Source organism: Triturus cristatus, chromosome 1_1 (genome assembly GCF_964204655.1).
Source record: "Triturus cristatus chromosome 1_1, aTriCri1.1, whole genome shotgun sequence".
Classification (NCBI taxonomy): Eukaryota; Metazoa; Chordata; class Amphibia; order Caudata; family Salamandridae; genus Triturus; species Triturus cristatus.
Genome location: NC_140579.1, coordinates 453,373,258 through 453,400,025, shown reverse-complemented (window position 1 = coordinate 453,400,025; position 26,768 = coordinate 453,373,258).

Below are 26,768 nucleotides of genomic sequence, written 5' to 3'. Positions count from 1 at the left end.
TGAGCCAACCTATTGTAGGCCCTAAAGGCTCAAAGGGCGGGGTGCATGGTATTACAAAAATTATGACATGTGTACTTCAGTTTTACATGTCCTGAAGATGAAAAGCTCCTAAAGTAATTTTTCACTGTTACAAGGCCTATCTCTCCAATTGACTAACACTGGGTTACCTTATTACATTTAATAAGTGATCACTCTGGACTGGGAGTAGGTACAGATATTCTGTTCACACTCAAATTATTTGCAATTGAAATCCTCTTCAATGGTAGTGTCAGATTTTAAATTAGAGTGTGAATGGCCCTGCTGTTGGGGTTTGTGTATTCCGTCTAGACAATGGCACAAAGGAGGCTTAGGTGAGGACAGGATGGACCATCTTGGCAGGGTAACTGGGAAGGGGCTGTAACTAGTCCAACTTGCAATTCAAAGGGCTATGCCTCCTACACACACACAAAGGAATCTGACCCCAGGCCTACCACCAGACAGTTTGGAGCCATGACAGCAGAAGAACTTTCAGAAGAAGATGTCAGGACAGGAAGACCCTCCCCCCAAAGGTCAGTGCCAATTTTACATACTGGAACTCCAGAGCCACTCATCAGAACACTCCTGAACCTGTGGAAGGTATGGAAAAAGGACTGCCCTGCTGCCAGAGGACTACCCTGCTGCTTGAGGAACTGCCTTACTGTCTGAGAACTAACATTGGACCTTCTTGCCTTCATCGCAGGCTACCCAGAATTATTAAAAGAGTCAGTTGGCTGACTTTCTATGTGAGCAACAGGAACACATAAGCTTCAGAGGCCTCCCTGCAACTGCCCAGCTGACCTGCTTCAACTGGACCTGCCTGGACCTGAAACTGATCTTGCCCGAGGCCTACTGGCCTCTGGTGGAGTGGGTCTCTGTTGCCCAAGAGGTACCCCCACAGGTCTTGGACCCTTAGCTGACATGAGAGTGTACTCCTTCTCAAGAAAAGGTGAAAATCCTGACGTATGTGGTCCTCGCAATCACAAATGTGCCCTTTAGCACTAAGACTCTGCCACCCGCGACCGCCAACCTGAAGTTTTGGTGAGACCTGCTCTTTGTGTCAACAGCGACCCCCAGCGATGACCTACAATGTGAGACCTGTACTTCACACTGCAGCAACTACGATACGTAATGACTGCCAGCACAAAGCCACAGCAGTGGATGTCCGAGATGTCCGACCAGCGACAACCATTGCCGAAGTCCAGCCTGGAGAAGTCCAGAAGGTCCACAACGCTCAGCCTCCTCCAATGCAAATGGAAAAGATTGCGACGGACTTGAGAAGTTAACGTTTCAGCAGGACTAACCTTGTCCCTGCATCTGACCCATGCTCCATCACAGCCTGAACCTGTGACTTTCCACCAATGTAGCGCGACCAGATGCAATTGGCGCTTTGTTATTTTAGTCGCTGTTTTCTCTTTAAAAGTCAATATCTCTGGTTCTACTGTTTTTTTCATTCTGGTATCATTTTATTTATTAAAAGTTATTCTATTTTTCTAAACTGGTGTGGTGTGGGGGAAGAACCTGCTCTGTGACATACCTTAAATATGACACAGTAGATGTGAGTGTACAATTAATTGCACCCACAAATGAGAGATTGATGAAAATTAATAAAAGCCCAACTCCAAAATATTCACACTACTATACAGTAGGAGTAATGGATCAGGTAGCTCGGTAAAGCTTCCAGAGCTTGTGTCAAGATACATGTTGGACTTGGCCCTTGTTACAATGTCATCCCCAGGCCTTTTGGCTTTACGCTTCCTATTTCTGCGTTATTCATTTTTGTTGGACTTAGGGCTCTGCACATTTTATCACATTTTATCACTGCTAAACAGTGCTATAGTGCTTGTGCTTAAAATATGGTAGTGATATAGTGCAAAATCAATTTTCATTTGTAGGGGTGCATTATAATCGTGTAGATCGCATTCGCATATAATCTTTTGTCGTGTTCACCTAAGTGTTAGGATTTTGTAACGTAATAACATGAATGTGATGTGTTTAGGTCAAAATGTAGAATACGTGAAGAATTCATGTTGAATATAAAATGTAACCTGCAGAAAACATTAACTGAAATGCTCGTGTTGTGCAAGTGACAATAATTTATTATTGAATGTGTTTATTAATCATGTCAGGTGGTGCCAAGTGTGTACTTTGTGTGTGGGAAAAATGTGTACGTTTGGCTTCCAAACAAAATGTATGGTACCTGTTATGTGGCTGTTGTATTTCCAAAAATATACCATGTGAAGATTTGCTGAGCCTAGAAGGGAAGTTAGCTGGTGAAATTATGGGAGATGAATTGGGAGAATGATAACTAGTTTGGGAGTGGTATTGAATGACATCAAAATTAGAAGGTTGTCAACTATTTTGGATAAGCTATCAGTTAGAACAGCTCAGTCACTGTTTTTTTTTTTAAAGATAGTTTTAATTAGCTTTTCAAAAAACAATACAACATTCAGTAATTTGGAGCCATATATAAAATCGCATCTAATTAGTACATTTCGCTAATTGTTCGGCTCTCCAACCCATCCCTCTCCCCCGCTCAGGTCTCATAGTGAGTAAATTTGACAATTCTATACAATATTACGGTGAGAGCAGTGCATATGGCTAGGCGGGCTAGCGCCCTCCTCAATCCCCACATGGGTATTGCAAGCCTTATGTATCCTACTCTAGGGCTGCTTTTTGGTCTCGTCAGGTGTGTGTGTATCACTCTAGTCTATGGAGGTAATTCTTCCAGCAGCATCAACAATTCTGTAAGCATCGCTGCCTACGCCCTCATGTCTTCCTCTAGCTTCTCATCTCTACGTGTTAGTTTCATATGGCATCCCTTGGCATTGATCCATTCAGCCATATCTTTCAGCCAGTTATCAACTTTCGGGCATCTAGGAGACAGCCACCCTATCACAATTCTACATTTGACCAGCCCTATGATAAGAAGTTTCCTACTCAGTTTTTTTCTTACAGAATGGGATGTGCCCCTAAAGGCACTGGGATATTTCCCAGGCGGCCTCCCACCCCGTAACCAGGTGGATCCTCCGGGTGATGGACTGCCAGAAGCCATCAATATCTGGGCACCTCCAGATATGTGCAGAAAATCGGCCCCTTGCTCCCCACATCTAGGGCATCCCTCTGATCTCTCAGGGTTTATGGCTTGTAGCTGTTTGGGTGTCAGGTATACCTGATAGATTATGTTATATTGGAGTAGCTTGAACTGTGCATTGGTGGAGGTGGACTTAACCCCTTTGTGTATAATTTCCCAGGTATGTGTGTCAAGAGGCGCCTCCAACTGAGACTCCCATTTATCCAGTGCACTTTAAGTATGGTCGCGGGGGTGTCCTCTCTCATAGCCCTGTACAGGTGCGACATCAGTCTCCGGCCTCCAGCCATTGACAGTAGTGTTTACAATGTATGGGAGGCTGGGGGGGGCCTCCGGGAACACTGGCCAAACCTCCTGTGCCGTTGCTAATATTTTTGCCTACTGCAAGAACTGCCATTTCCTTGTTGAAATGTCTCTGAGGCTTCCGCATAGTTATAAACTGGTTGTTGGGGAAGAGGTCCCCAGCACCTTGCAACCGCCTTCCCTCCACTTATGTAATGACATGGAGTTGTCAATAATTTTGAACGGACGCAGAGTCCAAATATTCATTTCTAAAGCAAATGCGACTTTCCTTAACACTGTCTCAACTGTCCATTTGCAGGCTCCACATACCATACGGACTATGTGGGGCAACCAAGTCGGAGCTTTTGATCCCATCATTAGAACTTCAGGGAGTGAGTATTGGCCACATAAACCCCTCAGTAGTCTGAGCTCCCAGATTTCATCTTCGGCCAACCAATGGATCTCGTGCTGGAGTTGTGAGCCTAAGAAATATTACTCCAAGCATGGGACCTCCAGCCCACCACTCTTCCAGGTACGTTTCAATGTTGCTAAACTAACCCTCCTCCTCCCGGTATTCCACAGTAGTTCTACTAGTAGCTTATCTAGAACTGTAAAGACTCATCTTGGAATGTCAAATAGGGTCTCCTGGAAGAGATACAGACATCTGGGGAGTATGACCATCTGAATTAAAGCTATTTTACCCATCAAGGATATTCGCAGTGTATTCCAGAATGTTATGCTATGTTTCAGGCCATCCATAATCCTATCTATATTCACCTTTTCAAAGTCTTAAGCTACATGTGTAACTCGGCTCCCCAAATAACGGACCATTGTGGCTTCTCATGGGAGGTCTAGGAGTGGCAAATCTGCATTCGGTCACCCTGCCAGGGCCCTAAGGGGAATAGCTCAGACTTTTTATGACTAACTTGTAGTCCTGTATGCTCCCCAAATTCAGTCAACATTTTTTGCATGATGGGTACAGAGTATCTAGGACTTCTAAAACATATTAGTGCATCATCTGAATAGGGGGACACCACATGGGTGGTCTCCCCCACCTTTATGCCCCAGCCCTTCAGCACCCGTGGCATGTCCCCCAGTTCAACCCAAATTTCATGGATACAGTCCTACCCACCCAAACACTGGTAGAAGGTTCTCTATATAGCAGCTGAACCCATCTAACAAAGGTGTCCCCATACCTGCTTTGCATAGTACCTCCAAAAGGAATTCCCACAATAGTGAGTCGAAAGCTTGTTTAATGTCCAGTATTGCAAGTGCATACTGATCCATTTGCAAAATTGGGGAGTGCATTACCAGGGCCAGCCTGTGTAAGTTGTGCAGAGTGTTCCTATTTGGAATAAACCCGCATTGATCTTCAGCGATCAGATGCGGTAAAAAGGGTAATAACCTCATGGACAGAATTTTATTTAGAATTTTCAGATCAACGTTTAACATAGATAGAGGGAAGTAAGAGGAGACCTCTGAACTGTCCCTATCAGGTTTGGGTAGCATAACTATTAATGCCTCCCTCATCCACTCGGGGAGCAGTTCCCTCTCATATGCCTCGTTATAAACTTCCAATAGCCGTTCAACTAGATCGCCCAGCCTAGTGTGGTAGAATTCGGCCGGTAGGCCGTCCCCGCCTGGAGCTTTCACGGTTCTCATCGTTTTCATTGCCGCTGTAATCTCATCTTTGGTTAAAGGGGCGTCCAGGGCGTCTATGTCCTCTTTGGACAGGCTTGGCGTGTTTATCATATCAAGGTAGGCCCTCATCTCCACTGAGTTTGTGGGTGATGGGGCCATGTATTCCCCCTGTAATTTTTTCGCAAATACTTCTGCTATATCAAGTTGTGAAGAGACCATTTTACCATGGCGGTCCCAGATTCCTGCAATTGGTGTGATGTTTTTTTGTCTTTAATCAGCATATTATTATTATTATTATTATTAGTCCAATTTGTAACTCGCATGGCTGCCCCAGCAACGGGGCGTCCCAGCGCGACCCTACCCAAGAACAGCATCCCGGTGACAGAAGCAAGGTAAATGCTAAGCAGATGATGATTTAACAGAGCCAGAGAAGAGCCAGGTTTTTATGGCTTTGCGAAAGGCCAAGTGCTTCTGAATTACTCTGATAGACAAAGGCAGTGAGTTCCAGAGTTTGGCCGCCAAGTTCCGAAAGGAACGGCCGCCTGCTCTAGCTTTAAAAAGGTGGGGGGTACAGACCTGGACACAACCAGACGATCTCAGTAGGCGTTGTGGAGCATACAGCGTGAGTAAATTGGACAAGCCCACAGGGGCCTGACAGGACAAGATTTTGTGCACCACACATAATGCCTTAAACTGAATGCGTTTCAGGCCTTCGAGAAATTCTCCTTCTAAACCGTGGTTCAACACCCTTTTACAAAGCCTGAAACATGATTGCAAGGTTTTAGAACGGGCATGGCGAAAAGGTGGTTACTGTCTGGAGGATAAAATGAAGCTCAGGGACAAACAGAAGGCATATTATGCTGCCATCAAACAGGCTAAAAGTCTCTTTTATTCCAGCCGTATAGCAGCTGCTAATAATAATGCCAGGGAATTATATTGTATTGTTCAGAATTTCATGGCCCCTGTGGCGCTCTCTAGTGCTCTACCGTCTTCCTCAGCTTGGTGTGACACTCTGTCCCGAGCCTTTAGGGACAAGATCATAGGCATTCAAGCATCCTTTGTTTCTCAGGCGACCAAGGTATCAGATGCTTTTGCCGGCCCTGCAGAAGGCACTGTACACGTTTTCTCTGATTTTCAGTTGATTGTCCCTGATGAATGTCAAAAAATCTTAAAGGCCTTAAAATCTGGATCCCCATCCGATCCATGCCCGGCTAGAACACTAGCATTAGTCTCGGAGACCATCTACAAAGAGGTCACCTCCATCATTAACCTTTTCCTAAAGGAAGCGGTTGTTCCCCGTTCCTGGAAGGAAGCCATAATTCGACCTCTCCTTAAAAAACAAACGCTGGATCCCCTTTGCCCTGGGAATTACCGGCCCATCTCTTTGCTTCCTGCTTTAGCAAAAATTTGCGAAAAGGTGGTTAATAAACAATTGACCGACTTTGTGGAAAGTGAGTCAATTCTTCACCCAGCTCAGTCGGGCTTCAGATCAGGACACAGCACGGAAACTGTCCTGGTCGAGGTGGCCGAGGCCATTCGTGACTGTCTGGATGCGGGCGGGAGGGCTGCACTTATCCTGCTTGACCTCTCGGCCGCATTTGACACGGTCCCCCATCCACTGCTCCTTGCTCGCCTGGCAAGGGTCGGGATTGTTGGGGCAGTGTGGGAATGGCTTCGCTCATTTCTGGAAGCCCGGACTGAGCAGATTTCCATACCACCGTTTTCATCTACTCAACAGCGGGTCACTACGGGAGTCCCGCAGGGGTCTGCCCTTAGCCCCCTCCTGTTTAATATCTATATGACCCCATTAATTTATCTAGCGGAAGGGTTGGGAGCTAAGGTAATGGCTTACGCTGACGATACCCAGCTACTTTTCACTTGGAAGACAGATACTGTCCCGGTATCCCAAGCCCAAACCTGCTTGGCCACAGTATTTCACTGGATGGCGGAGGCAAAGCTCAAATGTAATGAAGGAAAATCGGAGGTTCTTCTCTTTGGCAAGTTTCCCTCTAATTTCAAAGAGCAACTCTGGCCCCCAGAATACCCTTGTCCAACCTCATCTGAGAAATCAGCTAAGAATCTAGGGGTTTGGTTTGATGAGCGCCTATCGTTTGAGTCACACATCATGAAGGTGGCAGGTGGCTGTTTTGGTCTACTTAAATCTTTCAGATGTTTCTTTCCCCTACTCCCTATTTCTGCCAGACAAACACTTATATGTGCACTGATTTTCTCTCGCCTGGACTATGCTAATGCCCTCTTTTCAGGTATTCCGGCATATTTGCTAAAAAAACTTCAGATAGTCCAAAACACTGCTGCCAGATTGTTATCTGGACTATCTTCCAGGGACAGTGTACAGAGCCAGCTGCGATCATTTCACTGGCTACCTGTAGCAGTTAGAGTGAAATTTAAGCTACTGACCCTTGCCTTCCGCGCTCTGCATGGTAATGGGCCTCTGTATCTGCAAAAGCGGATTAAATTCTATGTACCGGGGCGGGCTTTGCGCTCCGCGTCTCTTTTTTTGGCCCTTGTCCCTCGCTTTCAGCGACAGAGGATTGGCGGTAGCTCCTTTACTGTGAAGGCAACCACGGTTTGGAATTCTCTTCCACTCAGTCTTCGCTCCATCCAGGATTTGGGTATGTTTAAAAAAAAGCTGAAAACCTTTCTGTTTGTTTAAGGATGCTCCTTCTGATCTTGCCTATGTAATTAATACAGATTTCTTGGCACTTGCTTGAGTTCAATCTCCTACCCCCATAGATTCGCGCCGGGACACTCCAGAGTATCTGTGCGCGCTATAAATGCATATATAACATAACATAACATACAGGCAGCCAATGCAGCCTAGGGAGCAGAAAGGCCACTGAGCTGGACTTTGGGAGTGCTACCAACAGCCGCGCAGCAGCATTCTGGACCCTCTGTAGACGCTTAATACTGGCCTTATTAGCGCCTAAGAAAAGGACATTTCCATAGTCCAGCCTGGACAGAATTAAGGCCTGGACTATGGTTTGTCGCACTTTAGGGGGGAAGAAATCTAACACGGGTCTTAAACCCCGTAAGAGTCCAAAACACACCCCAGCCACTGTTTTAGATTGAGCTTCAAACGTCAGACCCTGATCAAACCATATCCATAAATTCTTCACAACCTTCTTGGGAAAGGGCGCAGGTTTAAGACGCTCAGGCCAGCACTGTTTGGACCATAGTTCACAGTCCTTCCCGAACAGTAAGATCTATGATTTGCTGGCATTAAGCTGCAAGTAATTGGCCGCCATCCAATCCGCCACTGCTGTGAGATCCTCCAGATTGTCATTACAATTCTTAGAGAAGGAGATCAGCAGTTGGGTGTCTTCCGCATATGACACCAGCGCAAGCCCTCTATTTTTTGCTACCGCAGCCAGGGGGCGAACATAGATGTTGAACAGAAGCGGGCTCAGAACTGAGCCCTGCGGTACTCCCTGATGCAGAGCAAACTCCTGAGAGTGGAACGGAGGCACAGACACTTGGAAGGACCTTCCCTCTAAGAAGGAGCGGAACCAGCCCAAAGCCACACCCTCAACACCAATTTCCTGCAAAAGAGTTAGTAAAATTGCATGTGAAATGGTGTCGAAGGCGGCACTTAGATCTAAAAGGACCAGAGCCACTGCGTCACCCCTATCCAAGCTATCCCTAATAGCCTCCATTACCGCCAGCAGTGCAGACTCTGTCCCATGACGCACTTGGAAGCCATGTTGAGAGGGATCCAGAATGGAGTTCTGCTCAATATACTCAGAAAGAACAGAGTTAATGTGAGATTCTGCCACCTTTGCCAAGAAAGGCAGCTGAGAGATTGGCCGGTAATTGCCTGGTTCCACAGGATCCAGGGAGGATTTCTTAAGCAGTGGGATGACTTTGGCATGTTTCCATACCTTAGGAACCACTGTAGAAGACATTGACAAGTTCACCAAATCCAAATCCCAAGGGGCAATCACGGAGCGAAGTTGACGGAACAAGGCAGCGGTCAAAGGATCTGCCGAGGAACCTGACTTGATTTTCAGGCAAAGTGCGTCAAATTCGTTGGATGATAAAGATGGAAAGGATGCCAGACTATTACCTGCCATAGGGCCAGGAATATTCGGAACCTCCCTCCCAACATGCAAATCTGCCGTTGGCAGCTTAGAATAGATCTGCTCAACCTTGTTCAAGAAGTAACGCGCCAGCTCACTACACTGTTGGTTAGAGACAATCGGGGAAGATGCCACTGAGCCTCTGCTTTTCATACGTTTGAGCAAGGCGAATATCGACTTAGCTGGATTAGTACTAGCCACGATTTTTTTAGCCACGTACTCAGCTCGAGACTTCCGGATAAGTCGATGATACTGCTTAATGGCAGCCGGATATTCTGACTTAGCTGCGACGTCATAAGAGCGTCTCCAGACTCGTTCGAGCTGCTTACACCCCTTTTTGGCTGCCCTAAGTAATGTGTCAAACCACGGGTTGGAGGCCCGTCTACTCCTTGCTCCCAAATGGGCCGGGATACAAGTATCCAGACCCAATACAACCCAGTCATGGAAACAAGAAATTGCTGAATCCATGTCTGGGGGCAGCAGAGGCCTATGGTTGGCCAGACAAGCAGATAGTTGACAAAGGTCTAGTTTGTGCCAAGGACGTTTCAGCACAGGGGCAGAAAGTGAGGGAACAGCTTTCCCCTGCAATCGCAGCACAAAAGAGACCAGGAAGTGATCCGTCCAGGCCTGGGGAGCCGGAGGGAAGACCTGTAAAGGGCATAGATTGGAAAATATAGGGTCCAATAAGTGTCCTGCCACGTGCGTACTCTCAAGGACACATTGCACTAACTGAAAGGCCTCCAAATCTCCCAGCATGTTTGAAATCTCCGCTTTCTCATGCATCTCAAAATGAAGGTTAAGATCCCCCAAGATAGTAAAATTCGAAGCCCTACCCGCATATAGTGCGACTTTACTCAGAAAATCCTCCCTAAAACCGATTGCGGGGCCCAGAGGCCGATAGACTAAAAGGCCGGACATAGTGAAGTTAGGGCTCAACATAACTTTGAACACTGCACTTTCACATTCTGCAATGTTCTCTTTACTAAAACTACACTTATAAGCATCTTTAATAATCATTGCAATGCCACCACCCCGCCCTCCCTCTCTATTGACTGTCTTCAGCACATATCCCTGGGGAAGGGCCAACCAGGGCACAGCCACCGAGTCCTGCGTAAGCCAAGTCTCTGTTAAAAATAAGGCATCTGGGGCCTCGTCTATTAACAGGTCGAACTCCTCCGCATGATGTTTCACGAGGGACCGACAGTTCAAGCTAAGGAACTTGTACTCCGCAGCCTCTGGGGGGAATGGTACCCTATCCACCCCTGGCAGCAGAAATGAGCAAGACTTACACTTAAAGGAGACAACCTGGTGCTCCCTGCGAGAAGCAGAGCACTTGGCTTCCAGCCCCAAAAGATCTTCACGCGAATAGCTGATAGAATCGGTGGGAACTCGGGCAGGGTGCCTGGCGACCGGCGACTGTCGTGCGCGGACGGGTGCAGACGGGCTTGCCTTAGGCGAGCCTTCGGCGCGCCCGCGGCGCGGCCGCAGTAGTGCCGGCATTTAACGTCACAATACCAACAACTAGCCCGCCAACCCTCACACCCACCAAGATGGCGCCTGTCCTCCTCCCAGCCCCTCCTGCCTCAGCAGCCGTCAGCGGACCTCGCTGCCCCCTCGTAAATGACTAGATGCAGCAGAAAAATAAGGTGATGTGAAATGTATTGTTTTTTTTAAAAAGCAGCCTCACAGTGCTTTAAGAACAGCCTCACAAGGTATACTAAATTTAAAATTAAGGTCAACAAGATACATACAAACGCAGCGCCAACACGCAGCACGCTGCCCGATTCTGTCTCCCGGCTCAAGCCTCAGGAGTCAGGGGTCTGCACGGCCGCAGTAGTGCTGGCATTTAACGTCGCAATACCAACAACTAGCCCGCCAACCCTCACACCCCCCAAGATGGCACCTGTCCTCCTCCCAGCCCCTCCTGCCTCAGCAGCCGTCAGCAGACCTCGCTGCCCCCCGTAAATGACTAGATGCGGCAGAAAAATAAGGTGATGTCAAATTTATTGTTTTTTTAAAAAAGCAGCCTCACAGTGCTTTAAGAACACCCTCACAAGGTATCCTAAATTTAAAATTACGGGCAACAAGATACATACAAACGCAGTGCCAACACGCAGCACGCTGCCCGATTCTGTCTCCCGGCTCAAGCCTCAGGAGTCAGGGGTCTGCGCGGCCGCAGTAGTGCCGACATTTAACGCCGCAATACCGACAACTAGCCCGCAAACCCTCACACCCACCAAGATGGCGCCTGTCCTCCTCCCAGCCCCTCCTGCCTCAGCAGCCGTCAGCGGACCTCGCTGCCCCCGTAAATGACTAGATGCGGCAGAAAAATAAGGTGATGTGAAATTTATTGTTTTTTTTAAAAAGCAGCCTCACAGTGCTTTAAGAACAGCCTCACAAGGTATACTAAATTAAAAATTACGGGCAACAAGATACATACAAACGCAGCACCAACACGCAGCACGCTGCCCGATTCTGTCTCCCGGCTCAAGCCTCAGGAGTCAGGGGTCTGCGCGGCCGCAGTAGTGCCGACATTTAACGTCGCAATACCAACAACTAGCCTGCCAACCCTCACACCCCCCAAGATGGCGCCTGTCCTCCTCCCAGCCCCTCCTGCCTCAGCAGCCGTCAGCGGACCTCGCTACCCCCCGTAAATGACTAGATGCGGCAGAAAAATAAGGTGATGTGAAATGTATTGTTTTTTTTAAAAAGCAGCCTCACAGTGCTTAAAGAACAGCCTCACAAGGTATACTAAATTTAAAATTACGGGCAACAAGATACATACAAACGCAGCGCCAACATGCAGCACGCTGCCCGATTCTGTCTCCCGGCTCAGGCCTCAGGAGTCAGGGGTCTCCTTTAGCATACAGCTCGCTTTATCCTCTAGGTAACCTTTTCATGTAGTTGGAGCACACAAATGAATCAAGCCTATCCCAGGTCTCTAGTAATTCCTTCTTACAATCCTGTCATGACCGTATACTAAGGGACTTCTTAACTAGTTCCTGTTCCAAAGAAGCCATTCATTTTGCAATACTACATAGCTGCCTATTGAGATGCTGTCTAACTCTGTATGTTATTTATAGGCATTCACCCCTCAGAACCACCTTCATGGCATCCCACTCCACAGCCCCTAGACGAGGCATTGCCCCAGTTATCGCTGAAGTACCCATCTAGTCTTCGGGAGACCTCGATGGCGAATACCTGATATGTCAGTGCCTCCCCATTCATTCTCCATAGTGGCACCGCAGGGGGCTGCACATGCATAGGGAGTGTGATAAGCAGGGGGGTGTGGTCTGAAATATAACATGCCAAGTAGATGGGACTGTCCACCCACTGTAGGGCCATATCAGACATCAGGCAGTAGTCAATGCAGCTATGCATGCCGGTGGCAGGAACATGGGAGGAGTACTTCTTACTCTGAGGGTGACGTAATCTCCAAACATAATGGAGCCCCACATCCTTAATCATTTCCCGCAGTGCCTCTGTCATTGTCGGTTTAGGGTTACCTTTGAGCGGTGGTTGTCCAGTGTCCCATCTAGTATGCAATTTAGGTCCCCAGCAACTATCACAGCCGCCCGCATATGTTCCATCAAAACACGTATGATGGTGCCATAATGAAGTGGGTCATCTGCTGTGGGGGCATACACATTCATCAAGCATATTTATCTAGCATCCAGCATACCTGTGACTATTACATACCAAGCCTCAGGGTCAATCTTCACATCTTTTGCGACAAAAGGGATTCTGAGTGCCACCCAAATCAAGTGCACCCTCTGTCTTTTGACAACATGACACAGTCCTCCAACATTCCAGGTCATACATTTCCAATCAGAAGTCATCTTTTGCATGTCTCTCCAGCTGAGTATGTTCACCCAACCCCTTGACCTGAGGCATAGCTGTCCCATTCGATGAAAAACATGGCCCAAACCTTGGGCAACCCTCCCACCCTCAGGCAGTGGGACCAAACTAGAATACCTTCCCCAACATGGCCCCCTCTTAGGGCCCACCACCCCATCCCCCTTGAGGAGGCAACAGTCTCCTCATGAACTTTCACATAAAGCAGGGAGCCCAACATCCCCCAGGCGGTGACGCCGAAGGGCTCAGCCTGCTCAGTAGGACAGTGGCCCACCATGAGCTCCCCACTGACCACCTTCTTTATGCACCAACCAGGAATTTCTATATATGAGTGGGTGTTTCGGGCATCCCTGGTCCACCCCCACCCCATCTTCTATGCTTAGTAACATTTATAGCACAACATACATTCATCTCACGTAGGATCATCCTTCACTCTTTCTCAGTCCGTGGCCCCCCTTCCATGGCCTTTAGTGTTTTTTCAGGGCAGTAAAGGTTCAAGTGTGTCTGGTATGCAGTTGGAGTATGCTAGTATACAATCAGGATAAAACTGGATCCTTCCAGTGTGGCTGGCGTTTGAGTTTGGCAACGAGCCAGCAGAGTGCTGGCGCACACGTGATCTCTGTCTTTCCGCCCCAGGGTTTTTACGTGGACGGGCCCGGGAGTTCCGTGGTCTTTCAATCCCCAGGGTGTCCAACCAGTCATCCACCTCCAATGGACTCGTAAAGAAGTGCACCTTCCCATTTTACTGTATTCAGAGTTTTGCTGGATACATCAGGCTGTAGCGTATGTTATTGTCTCTCAGATTTCTTTTGTTTCCCAGTAGTCATTTCGTAGTTTTTGTAACTTGCGGGTGTATTCCGGGAAGATCATTATGGCTTGGCCATTGAATTTAGGTGTACCGTGCGTCCTGGCGTGTTGTAGAATTGCATCCCGGTCTCTGAAATTAAACAAGCGGGCTATGATTGTATGTGATGGCGCCCCCGGTCGAGGGGGAAGCGAGCGCTCTGTGGGCCCTCTCAATCGTAAAAAAATTTCGAGAGTTTTTCGGGACATAATGTGTTCATAAACCAGTGTTCTAAAAAAGAGCTCCACAGACTGGCCCTCAGTTTTCTCAGGGAAGCCCACAAGGCAGATGCTGTTCCCCCTGGTGTCCTCAACTCTCATTTCCAATAGCATGGTATGTGCCTGCCACTCCGCCACAGTTTTTGAAGGGTGATCACTTCTGATTTGAAGGTTGACGCCTCTTGTTCCATGTCTGTCACTCTGTCAGAGATTTGAGGACATCGGTGCGGAGCAGTCACACCTCCAGCGCCACCTGTCTATCTTGGCAAGGGTGAGCTCTCTGGACCCCTTGATCTCGGCTAATATCTCCGCCATAGTAGGAGGACCCTGTTCTCCCTCCACGGCCTTTATCTTTAGTCATTACAGATCCAGGCTTATGTTTTATCCTCAGCCCTCCCCACCCGATTGTGCAATCACTGGATGCAGGCTACTGTGATCCTCAGATCGCCCCCCTCCGCGCAATGCTTCTCGGTCACTGCTTTGACCAGGGACAGTGTGTATTGCTCGAGGGTCTACGCCCAGGGCCTTGCGCCAGCTTCCCTCCCCGTTCCCCACAGGTTCTCGCCTTGTGATCCTGCCACTACAGGGTCTCAAGGCTGTCATGCCGAACCTGCCGGCCTCCGTCTCCATTCCCAGGGATGAGACACTCAATTTTTGTGGTTCTCGTCACTAGGCATATCTATTATTTATCATGTTAAATGACAGAATGTGCAGTTCCTAACAGTGGGAGGAGAAAGCAGGTCTCTTATTGAATGCCCTCACACACCCAGAAGGGTGTCATACTTCATCATTGGGCTGTGCTCCTCGTCGGGCCGGTTCTGCAATGCCCGATGGGCTCCCGCAAAGGGGCTCTTTGCTGGAGATCTTTTAAGAGACAGCCGTTTGGTGCGTGAGGGTGAGTGGTCAAGGTAGCGTGTGAGTGAAAGTGGTGGTTTAAAATAGGTTTAGCACTGCCCTGAGGGAATTCATTCTAATCACGGGGTGTGCTAACCTAATTAAAATGCGTGAGCCCTGTTTGGAGTAACAATGATCCTACAGGGTCTAGTATATGGGAGTGGTCGACATGTTTCTTGTCTACTGCCCCTAGCGGGACAGTCGGCAATTCTTCAGGACTAGTATCTACGGGACTGAATACTCAAGAACTCTAACACTACTACAAGGCCGGTGCAGAAAACTATCAAGGTCACCAGCGTTGCTAATAGAAGATCCAGGGTGGAAGACCTGGATTGTAGAGACCCCCAAAGGTGGGGTCGCGGTTGAATGGGGTAGCCTTGCGAGCACTATGTTGCTCACTATGGAGGGAGGCGCACAACTAGCGATGCTCCTACCCTTGCTCAGGCTCCCGTGTCAACGTTGGTGACATTGACAGTTTTCCGCACCGCCTTGTAGTAGTGTTAGAGTTCTTGAGTATTCACTCCTGTAGATACTGGTCCTGAAGAATTGCCGAGTGACCCGCTAGGGGCAGTAGGCAAGAAACGTGTCTACCACACACATATACTAGACCCTGTGGGATCATTGTTACTCCAAACAGGGCTCACACATTTTAATTAGATCAGCACACCCTGTGAATAAAATTAATTCCCTCAGGGCAGTGCTAAACCTATTTTAAACCACCACTTTCACTTACACACTACCTTGATCACTCACCCTCACGCACCAAACGGCTGTCTCTTAAAAGATCTCTGGCAAAAAGCCCGTTCGCGGGAGCCCGTCGGGCATTGCAGCGCCGGCCCGACGAGGAGCTCAGCCCAATGATGAAGCATGACACTCTTCTGGGTGTGTTAGGGCATTCAATAAGAGACCTGCTTTCTCCTCCCACTGTTAGGAACTGCACATTCTGTCATTTAACGTATCCTTTCGTAGCACTGTGCAGGACCTCATCAAAAGCTCCCGGTTCCTTTTGGATTCAAGTATTATTTATCATGGCCTTGGTACCCAGCCAGCCATGTATCATGCATTTAGCCAGTGTCCAGTATTGCCAACTCTCCAGGTGCGTGCCAAGTCTAACGTGTCTGTGGCTCATGGCCTATCTCATATATTTCTGCTACTAGCGCAGTGGACTGCGTACCTGCTTATGCCCCTTCTGCCATATCAGCACCTAAGTCGTGTCCCTGGTGTTGCGTCCGCTATAGCCTGTCTTCAGGCTCTTGTTTCAGCTCCTGCCTCCTGTATGCTTGCTGCGCTAAGGCCCACCAGGAGGCCGCTACAACCGGTCATGCCCTGCGGGGGCCGCAACACAAGGCTTTCTGCTTATGGTGTAGAGGCCGCAGGCCCCCTAGCGGTCCTCCTGCAAGTCATGGCCACTCCTGCTTTGTTGCACTGTCGGCCAATTCACTGCCTGATCCCCCACCAAAATGGCCACCTAGTGGTAGTGGATGCCCAGCTCACTGGCTCCCCCGGGCACGATCTGCTGCCTCCAGCCGCCACTGCTCGCAGTGACCGCCCGGGGCCTCCAAGTCCGCTCCACTCCTTTAGGGGTACCGCCAGGCAGCTGCGCCGTACGCCTCACTCGAAGCCGCAGTGACCAAGGCGGAATGGTGTTGCACAACAACCGCCCCAGCAGCCCGTCAGCTCTCGGCAATCTGAATTTCGCCTCTGCAGCCTGCTCTACTGACGTCTCGCTGGTTAGATGAGTGAGGGGCAGCTCATGGCCCAAATCAGCGTTAATGGTTACTGATGGTGCAGTATTATGTAGGATTTTGCGTTGGTCGGAGGAAGCTCTGGGGAAACACGTCTAGGCAGGCATCTTTCCTGGCCACGCCCCCAGCTCAGTCACTGTTGCTCGTAGATTGAGAGATGGTTTTGATAAGGGCTATGGTGATGCAAAACCGTCTTGCTTTTGATGTGTTATTAGCAAAAGAGGGAGGAGTCTGTAAAATGTTGAAGGTCCAACAGTGTTGTACTTACATACCAGATAACAGTAAGGATCTGAGGCAATATATAAGTAACATCACTGAGATACATCATGAGATATATGATTTGGCAACTGAGCGAATTTGGGATAAGATTGGGAGTTGGTTTGCAAATCTCAGAAAGGGAATCCTTTGATATATGAAGCCGACAGTAGTTGATGTGGTCTGTGTTATCATCTTGTTTGGCATGGTAAGGGCATACAAATGGCACAAGTTGAGGCAATTGGAGCATTCCATTGGAGAGAGAGAAAGGAGAATGGAAAGACTGCAGGACAGTCCCTATGAGGATCTTAAGCGACTGAAAGAATTGAGACAGAGGAGACTAGCTATAACATCAATTTAGATCGGTCTACTCTACAGGGAGCTAGAGTATTGTGATGACGCAGGTCATCAGAGGGGGGACTGATGTAGGGCAAAATCTATTTTCATTGTAGGGGTGCATTATAATCACACCTGTAGAACACATCCACATATAATCTTGTGTTAACCTAGGTGTTAGGATCTTGTATCGTAATTACATGAATGTGATGTGTTTAGGCCAAAATGTAGAATATGTGAAGAATTATTGTAGAAAATCAAATGTAACCAGCAGAAAACATTAACTGAAACGCTTGTAATGTGCAACTGACAATCATTCATTATTGAATGTTTTTATTAATCAAGTCATTTCATATGTAGGTAGGAATATTAACGGAATGTGCCTTAATTTCTATGCGATTTCGTAAAGTTCATGTTCCATTTCTCTTATGTTAGCTGAACCTTGTAAGCCTGAATTGCGTTTTCGCTGGAAGATCTAGCATTAGAATTAATAGATGAATTTCATGTGAACTTTGGATTCTGCTCTTTCTCACGTTTGTGTTGCAGGTGGAAGAAGTGCCCTTGTTAGTTAGAATAATGTCTTTGTTTTAGGAGTCAGGGAAGGAGAGAAGTGGATACATTGGGAGTTTATGCCGATAAGGTGAACTGTAGTATTTTCTCATCCAAGAAGGACTGGGAATCAAGGTCCTCTTGTTACTGTTCGGGAACTACGCTGTCCTGTGGAAAAATACCTATGAGAATGTTGCCTGGTCAGATGGCATGACCCAAAAGGAATCCTGGGAAGACACCTGTGATATTAGAGTATTGTAATTAGGGAGAGAGCCCCACTTCCTCTCTGCCTTTGGAGAGAGAGCATCTTAGAACCAGCTCTGTCTCAGTAGCTTCATGCTACCCGACCCACTGAAGTGGAGAGACTTTTAAGGAAGACTCCACACACTGATACCTTAACCTATAAAGCCCTGAAAAATGCTGAAGTAGGGATGTCACGTTAGTGCTAGTGTAGGAACAGATTAATGCTTTATTTTCATCAACCCTCGATGTAGAGAAACTTGGACTCATGTTTTTTTATCTTTTGCATCCTAATTCTTGCATTAATTGTCTTGTGCATGTTGCACTGTGTCAACCGTATTCGCAGATTTGACTTCATGTTGGTTCCAATGTATTTCTAAACCCTCATCTTGAGGTGTCTGTGTGTCCAGTTATTTTTGGCTTTGTAATAAATCAACTAACCTTATTTAGTAGTCTATGGTTATTATGAATCTAGAGAAACTGAAATTGAATTCATTGACATTGTTAATGATTTCTCTCCCTTCCACGCTCTCATGCTGGGAAAAAGTACCATTGACTTGAGGTTCCAGAGCAGATCTAAGACGTACTGGCCCGGCTCCCTCGGTAGTATTGGCTTATACCCAATTGGCATATTAAATGTACTTATAAATCCCTAGTAAAGTGGTATTATCTGTGCCCAGGGCCTGAAAATTAAATGCTACTAGTGGGTCAGCAGCACTGATTGTGCACTCACTTAAGTAGCCCTTTAAAACATGCCCCAGTCCTGCCATTGCAGCCTTTGTGTGGGAAAGTGAAACAGCATTATCAACACGCCAGAACCATGAATGGCCTTATTAGTGATGCTGATAACATCATCCAGTGACTGTGAGTGTTTTCGAAAGGTTTATGAGTGTTAAATATACATACCAAGGTGTATTGGTGAATCAGTGATTGTGTGAGTGCCTGTATAGATGATTCTGTGGGTGCGTGACTAACTGTATAAAAGAGAGAGATTAGGTATCTCAGTGAATGTATGGGTGAGTGACTAGGTTGTGTGAATGTCTGTATCAGTCTATCAGTTGGTGTCTAAGTGGCTGTATGGGTTGGTGAGTGGATCCGTGAGTGGCTGTATGGGTAATTGGTGGTCAGCCTGCAGATACCTCGGAGTTGATTCGAAGCTGAAAAATTGTCCACCTCTTGATCGTTTCACTTCTGATTGTAAAGTATACAGAATAATGATCGGGTCAAGCGAGGGAAGGAAGGGAAAGGAACAGCTGGGAAGGAGACCTAAACAGAGAATGGTAACACAGTTATGTTGAAAAATAACACCACCTGAGAATTGACATATCAAGTGTAAGGTTATCAGCAATACCTGAAAAAAACAACGTATGAAAATGATAATTCAAGATGCTTAACAGAACCACGGAGATCTAATCATAGATGTATCTGTATTTCCTATGAAGAGATAATGTACAAGTACCTATTAGGATATATCCTTATTGATAAGAGTTATAGCAAAGATACTATTGCATTCTTATGTCTTGGTTTCTCTCCCCCACACTATACCTACCAACTGAATATGACTGCCCAACGTCACAGGGGAAGAGAAAGTTTCCTCTTGGTCCTGACCCCCGTTAATAGGCAAAAAATGAAAACAGAGGCGAATTACTCTATTTATAATTTCCTTACTGTATCCTTATAGATGCTGAATAATTCCATGTCCAGCAAATGAAAACAGTCTTTCTCTTGTAATCCAATCTCAAACATGAAACAGAATTCTGTTTAGTTTCCCAGATAAATAACCACAAATGACTGATGATGAGGGGGTTATCCTCTCCCCAATGTATATGCCTCAAATAATAAATTCAGCCCATTGAAGATGTCTATAGTATCACACTGTTATAAGGATTGAGTCTCAGCCAAGACTCCACTATCAGATGCTGAGGCAAGACTCACCCCAGGATCAGCAGATCACCACTTAGAACGCAGCTGCATTCTTGTACTCCCATCAAAAGTTCAAAGGCAGCAGAATAATTCCAGACTTGAAGTTATCACACCAAAGTTACTGAAGGAACTCGAGCACTCAAATTCCCACAAGCGAATCCATTCACCGTTAACCAGGGAAACACAACACAGTGATTTGACCTTACCACACTAAAGCCTCACTCCAAAACTCTGCTTTCTCCACTCTCGCAGCTCGAAAATAATCTGCAGCGAAAGGAACCACGGACATCCCACTTATACTTCCAGTCTATCCTTCCAACAATAGGCATCAGGAAGGAACCGGAAATATGACGGAACGAGGGGTACTGTAGTTTTGAGACCCAATTCGGAGTTATGCTTCGTCGTCTCCTGAAGCACGTGAAGGATGGAGGTAAGAGACATAACATTGGTTGTCTGAGTACCTGTTTGTGTGGATGAGTGTCTGTGTGGGTGGGTGAAGGTGTGTGTGCCTACATTGATGAGTGGGTGGGAGAATCAGTGGCTGTATGGGTTAGTGAGTGCATCTGTGAGGGGCTTTATGGATGACTGAGTGTGTGTACAGCTGTGTCGGTGAGTGAATGGATGTGTCAGTGGTATATGGGTAAGTAACTGCATATGTGAAAGGCAGTATAGGTGAGTGTTAGAGTATATGAGTGACTGCATGTGTTAGTGTGTGCTTGTGTCAGTGACTGTATAGGTGAGCGAGTATGTTAATATCTGTATAAATAAGTGAGTGGGTGAGTGTATAACTGTATAGGTGAGTACGTGGCTTTGTTATTGACTATATGCGTGAGTGGGTATGCGTGTGAGTAACTCTATGGGTGAGGGCAGTGTTTGAGTGGATGTATGAGTTCATGAGTGGATCTATCAGTGGCTGTATTAGTGAGTTAGTTTGTATGAGTGGCTGTATGGGCGACTGAGTGGATGTGTGTGTAGACCTATAAATCAGTGAGTTGGTTGGTGTGTAAGTAATGGTATGGGTGTGTCAATGTTTTTGAAAATGGGAGTGTGGAAGTTGGAGTGAGTGAACAAAGGGTTCTATTGGAGTATGAGAGGGTGCATCAGAGATACTGTGGATGATGTCATCAGTGATGTCATTTGAGATGTCATCAGTGATGTCACTGGCCATGTGATGAGTGATGTGATATGTAAGGTCATAAGCAGTGCATTGCAGGGGCAGGAGTTATAGTTAGGTCAGCTAACTATAACTGCTGAATTTCTATGGTTTTGTATGAGTGAAACCTGAGTATAACTGTAACGTCTGTGTAACCTTTGTTTTTTTAGTGAATTTCTATGTTTGTTTATTCCATTTCCCCACTATAATGCCCTGTAACCTTTGGGTTTTTTCCCTGAATTTCTAAGTTTTTTTAGATGCTAATTCCTAACTATAACATCCCTGTAAACGTTGGCTTTTTCAGTGAATTTCTATGTTTTTTTTAACTAGTAGTCGTGTTTACAGAGTGGTGGAGAAAGGGGGCTGGGCCTCCGACCAGCTCACAGGACTACCGCTGTGTAGGACTTACAAGAGGTACCAGGAGGGCTTCTTGGCCCCCATGGTCCCTCAGGAGTAAAGTGAACTTCATCCCCAACCAGTAGTGCACCATTATAAGTGGAGAAGGAGGGTGTGGCCTCCAAAGACCTCTTAGCAATCCCGCTGTGTGGGACTTATTGGAGATAACAAAAGGGGTAGTTGGGCCCCAAGGATGTCCTTGGGGGTCAACTACCCCTCCTGTTACCTCCAGTATGTCCCACTTAACAGGATTGCTGAGGCCTGGTAGGAGGCCACGTCCCCTTTCTCCACCACTCTGCAAATGAGCCTCCTGTCGCACTACTAGTAGGGAGATAAAGTCCCCTTGGCTATTGAGGGTCCATGGTGGCCAATTAACCCTCCTGTTACCTCCAGTAACACTCACACAGCTCGATTGCTGAGAGGTTGTCAGAGGCCACTCCCCCTTTCTCCACCATCGTGCAAATGTGCCTCCTAGCACAATGCTGCTTAGGGAAAGAAGTCCACTTTAGACCTGAGGCCCTCAGGAGGCAAGGGGACGTCATCCCTCACCAGCAGTGTGGCAAGAGGTGAATGTGCAGAGTGGTGGAGAAAGGGGGCAAGACCTCTGACCACCTCTCAGTAAATCCCACTGTGTTGGGCTTACTGGAGGTACCAGGAGGTCTTGTTGGCCCTAACGATCTTCAGCAGCTAAGGGGACTTCATCCCCCAACCAGCAGCATTCCCGGAGGTGCATATGCAGAGTGGTGGAGAAAGGGGGTGGGACCTTCGACAAGCTGCCGGCTTTTTTTGGCCCCCCTTCCCTGAGCTATTTTGGGCCCCCAGGACTGCCCCTTTGAAAAATCCACTTTATAAAAAAAAGGGAGACACCCCCCTCTAGGGCCAATTTCGGCTCCGGGGACCCCTTCCGTGGCCCAGCCTTTTAAATATTTTTTAATATAATTGAAAGGGGGGGATGAGCGGCCCCCTCCCAGGCTATTTTTTGCCCCAGTGACCCTATACCCCAGGCCTGTCCCTTTTATATATATACCACTGCTGATTGTGCGGGTCCAAGCGCCGGTGATTTCGAGGCGCTGATGGAGCAGTGTGTCCGATTGCAATGGACACAAAAAGAAGCAGGACACCAACTTAGTGAGTTTTGCAGCAACCCACTGAGGTATTAAATTATTTTAAATGAGGAGGAAATTAACCGGCACCCACTGGGACAATTATATTAACTGAACTTAAGAAACCAGAATGCACTCTGTGCATACGCCCACTCGAGCGGAACTTAAATAACCCATTGCAAGTGCGATGTTACTTCTGCTGCCTGTTATCCCACAAGCCATGCCAGAGACCAAGGGCGAAGGAACGCCCGAAACGCGTATGGCACAATTGGCGTATTGTTAGCTGGAACAGCGATTTTGAATGCTCTGCAGTCCTTCAATAAAAGGAAAGATAGATGCTGTGTGTGGCGCCTTCAATAGTGTGAGCACTCTTCGTTTGGATATATATTATCTACTGGCCGTCGCCAGTAGATAGTTATAGTTAGGACCGTGTTTCCATAGGAAATCTGAAAATTCTATTTTGAATAACTTTGGCGCCGGTTGACGAATCCTCGCGAAATTTTCAAAACTAATGGGGCGCTCCACTCAGCTCCTACCCTGAAAGTCTCGGGGTGATTCGTCAAGCGGGGGCTGAGAAAAAAGGGGGGTTTTCCCCATGCATTTTCCCATAGGACCTTTAGTCGAAGGTACAGCCCGAACGGCTGAACAGAATTACTTGAAATTTGGCAAAGAGGTAGTCCTCAGGTCAGGCATGTGCCTTTTGCATATATGGTGTCAATCTGTTCAGTAGTTCCTGAGAAAATTGCAGTTAAAAGCACATAAATATCTATAGCCGCGCACCGTGCGCGAGCGTAATTCTGATTGGTGGATTCATGTCAGTCAACATTCGAATCGGTCGAAATCAGGAAGTGTCGACTGCCATTTTGTGTGTGACAGTGAAAAAGAAAGGTGGAGAACGTGAAAAGGGGGCAGGGTACAGAGTTCCTGACCCCCTAGCTTTTGTCAGGGGGTCTCTGAAGGACCATGAAGGGTGAAAAATTTTATTTATTTTTTTTTAAATTGCGAGGTGCGCGCACGGCGCAATCATAAAAAAAATAGAATTAAAAATCAAATTTAAGTGTTTAGATGTTAGGTGGCTCTAAAAAGAACCGTTGTGTTAATTGAGGGACAGAGGAAAAAAAAGACATGGCAAAAATTATAGGGTGCCGCACGTGTGCTGCTGTATCTTGCTCTCTATTAGCGGAATGCTGGTGTCCGCATAAGAAAGAAGAGCATTGCACGCATTGCACCGTATATGCACCCTCTTAAACAGAGGGTGTATATCCAGAGGAACCAAACCAGGTGAAGCTGCCGCCGCAGATGAAGTGCTCGGCTGAGCTGCCGATGATGTGCTCGGCTCAGCTGCTGCGGATGTGCTCGGTTGAGCTGTTGGAGGGTTTTTGTAGTATCCTGGGAAGCTATGTCATCATAGACTAAGGGTTCTGACATTAGCTTGGGGATGGAATGTATATGTTCCAACTGTGGAATGTTTATTGCTGTCTGTTAGATCTGGGGGTCTCTAGTTGGCAGGGTAGGTACCACTGTCCAAGTAGGGACCCTTGCTTCTAGTCAGGGAAAGGGGGATACACTGTTAACCTAGGTAGCTTGGCCTGAGCAGTCTAGGCTATCAAAGGCAATGTGTAAAGTATTTGTACCAACACTCACAGTAACACAGTGAAAACACCACAGATTTACTCCACACCAGTTTTAGAAAAATAAGGTATCTTTACTAAAAACTTCACAAGACCAAATACTACAGAAAAACCAACATATAATTCAAAAAGGTTACTTTAAAGATAGTTCAAGAGTTTGCAGAAAGTAATCCAGGATGTAAAAGTCAGTGTCTTGCACAATGCGACTCTCAATGCACAAAATGCCACACTTTCGTGCCCAACAGTACCTGTAGTTGCGATAAGGTTTCCAAAAGCTATAACAAGGAAGATGGCAAAGGCGATGCGATACTCCTGAGATCTTGGGGAGGCTTTGCAGCAGCCCTGCTTCACGTAGCAGAGGTGGATGCGCCGGCTCCGATCTGTAGGGGGAGGATGCGATGACTTTGGCTTTCGTTGCGTAGGTTTCTAAGGGGGAAGCTTCACGCACAGGTTCGATGCGACACTCTTCGATGTGGCACGATGCGCGGCGCAGCGTTGACTTCCAGCGCCGCAACTCTCGATGCGCCACGGAACGGGACTCTGCGTTGACGCACGCAGCGACTGGATACTTTCACGCACTGGCAGTGGTGCGGCCCGCAAACTGGTTCTGCGACGACCCTCGCAGCGTCAGGAATCTTCTCGCACCGGGACGATGCTCGACGCACTCGGCGATGCGGGGACCCCGGGTGCTGCGATGACGCCGCGATGAAATTCTCCTCGCACTCTCGTTCTTGCGACACGCAATCGGATGATGCGTTGGGTACCAGTTACTCTTTTTCACGCTTCTGCTTCCCAGCTCCCAAACACAGCAAAACGACCTCCTGAGGCCCCAAGACTGGGCAAGCACTCCAAGGCAGGTCAGAACTCCTTCAGCAGAGTTCCAGGGGAGCTGGTGGTGAAGTCCTTTTGTTCCTGGGACTTCTTAACAGGGAGCCAGCTCTTCTCAGGCCCTTGGAGATCAGAATCAAAAGAAGGGGACACAGCAAAGTCCTTCCCCTCTCCTTGGCAGCAAAGCAAAACAGCAAGCAGGCAGTCTTCTCCTCTTCAGTCCTTTTCAGCTTTCTCCTTGGCAGAGGTTTCTTCTTAGTTCCAAAGTGATCTAAAGTTTAGGTGTCTGGGGTCCTCTTCTTATACCCCTCCAAGTCTTTGTCTCTCTTTGTTCCAGTGGGGGGATTCCCCTGCTCGAACCGGTTCCTGGGTGTGCTCTGCTCTGGAGCACCTAGTTCCTTTCAGAGTGAGGGGCAGGGTCGTTAGACGCTCAGCAGGAGGTGGAGCCTTCTTTGTGCCAGCAGAGGCAGAGTCCTCAGCCTGGCCAGCAGAGGGTGGAGCCAGCATTGTTTTGGCAGGGGCAGTCCTATTCAAACCCAGGGACTACTCCTCCCACCCATCTAAAGCAGATCTCCCTATTCACCCTGCTGCTGACTCATCCAGGCTCCTGGAGCCACCTAGCCCATCACATGACACCAGTCAGCCAACCAGCACACAGGCACACAGGAAGGTTAAACAGGAGAATAGCTACTTTCTAAAAAGTGCTATTCTCACACAGTGAATTTAAAAACCATCTTGCTAAAAAGATGTATAATTAAATTCTGAACACAGAGATACCAAACTTGGATTTTCTATCTTGCGCTTATGGGAAGATAGGCATGTAAACAGCCTTCCCCATTCTATCCTATGGGCAAGATAGCCTCTCAGCAGTGAAAAACGAAAATGGCTGTAATTCACTACCAGGGCATGTTACACACCTCAGTACATGCCCTACCTTTCAGATACACTGCACCCAGCCCAGGGGGGTACCTAGGGCCACCATAGGGATGCCTGACATGTACAGAAAGGGAAGGATAAGGCCTGGTCAGTGGGTGCACTGGCCAGGTCGATATGGCAGTCCTGGACTGCACATAGGCACTGCAAGCAGGCCTAAGACATCATTTTAGGGCTACTCCTGTGGGTGGCACAATCAGTGCTGCAGCCCACTAGTAGCATTTGAATCACCAGCCCTGGCACACCCAGTGCACTTTACTAGGGGCTAACAGGTGAAACAAATATGCCAATCATGGATAACCAATCAATATAACAATTTACCAAGGGAGCACTTGCACTTTGACACTGATCAGCAGTGGCAAAGTGCCCAAAGCATCTTAACCAGCAAAAACGAAATCCAGCATAGCATCAAAAATACAGGAGGTAGAGGCAAAAAGTCAGGGGTAACCACGCCAAAGATGCCAGGTCTAACACGTGTCCCCTCCAGCTGAAAGTGGGGAGAACTACCCACCCTCTTGGGAGTTCCCATCGCTAAGGCGGAAAAACCTGGACAGACCATCAGCGTTGGCGTGTTCTGTACCGGGGCGGTGTTCCACCGTAAAGTCCATCCCCTGTAGGGAAATGGACCACCTCAACAGCTTAGGATTCTCACCCCTCATCTGCATCAACCATCTAAGGGGCCTGTGGTCCGTCTGAACCCGGAAGTGAGTCCCAAACAAGTAGGGTCTCAGCTTCTTCA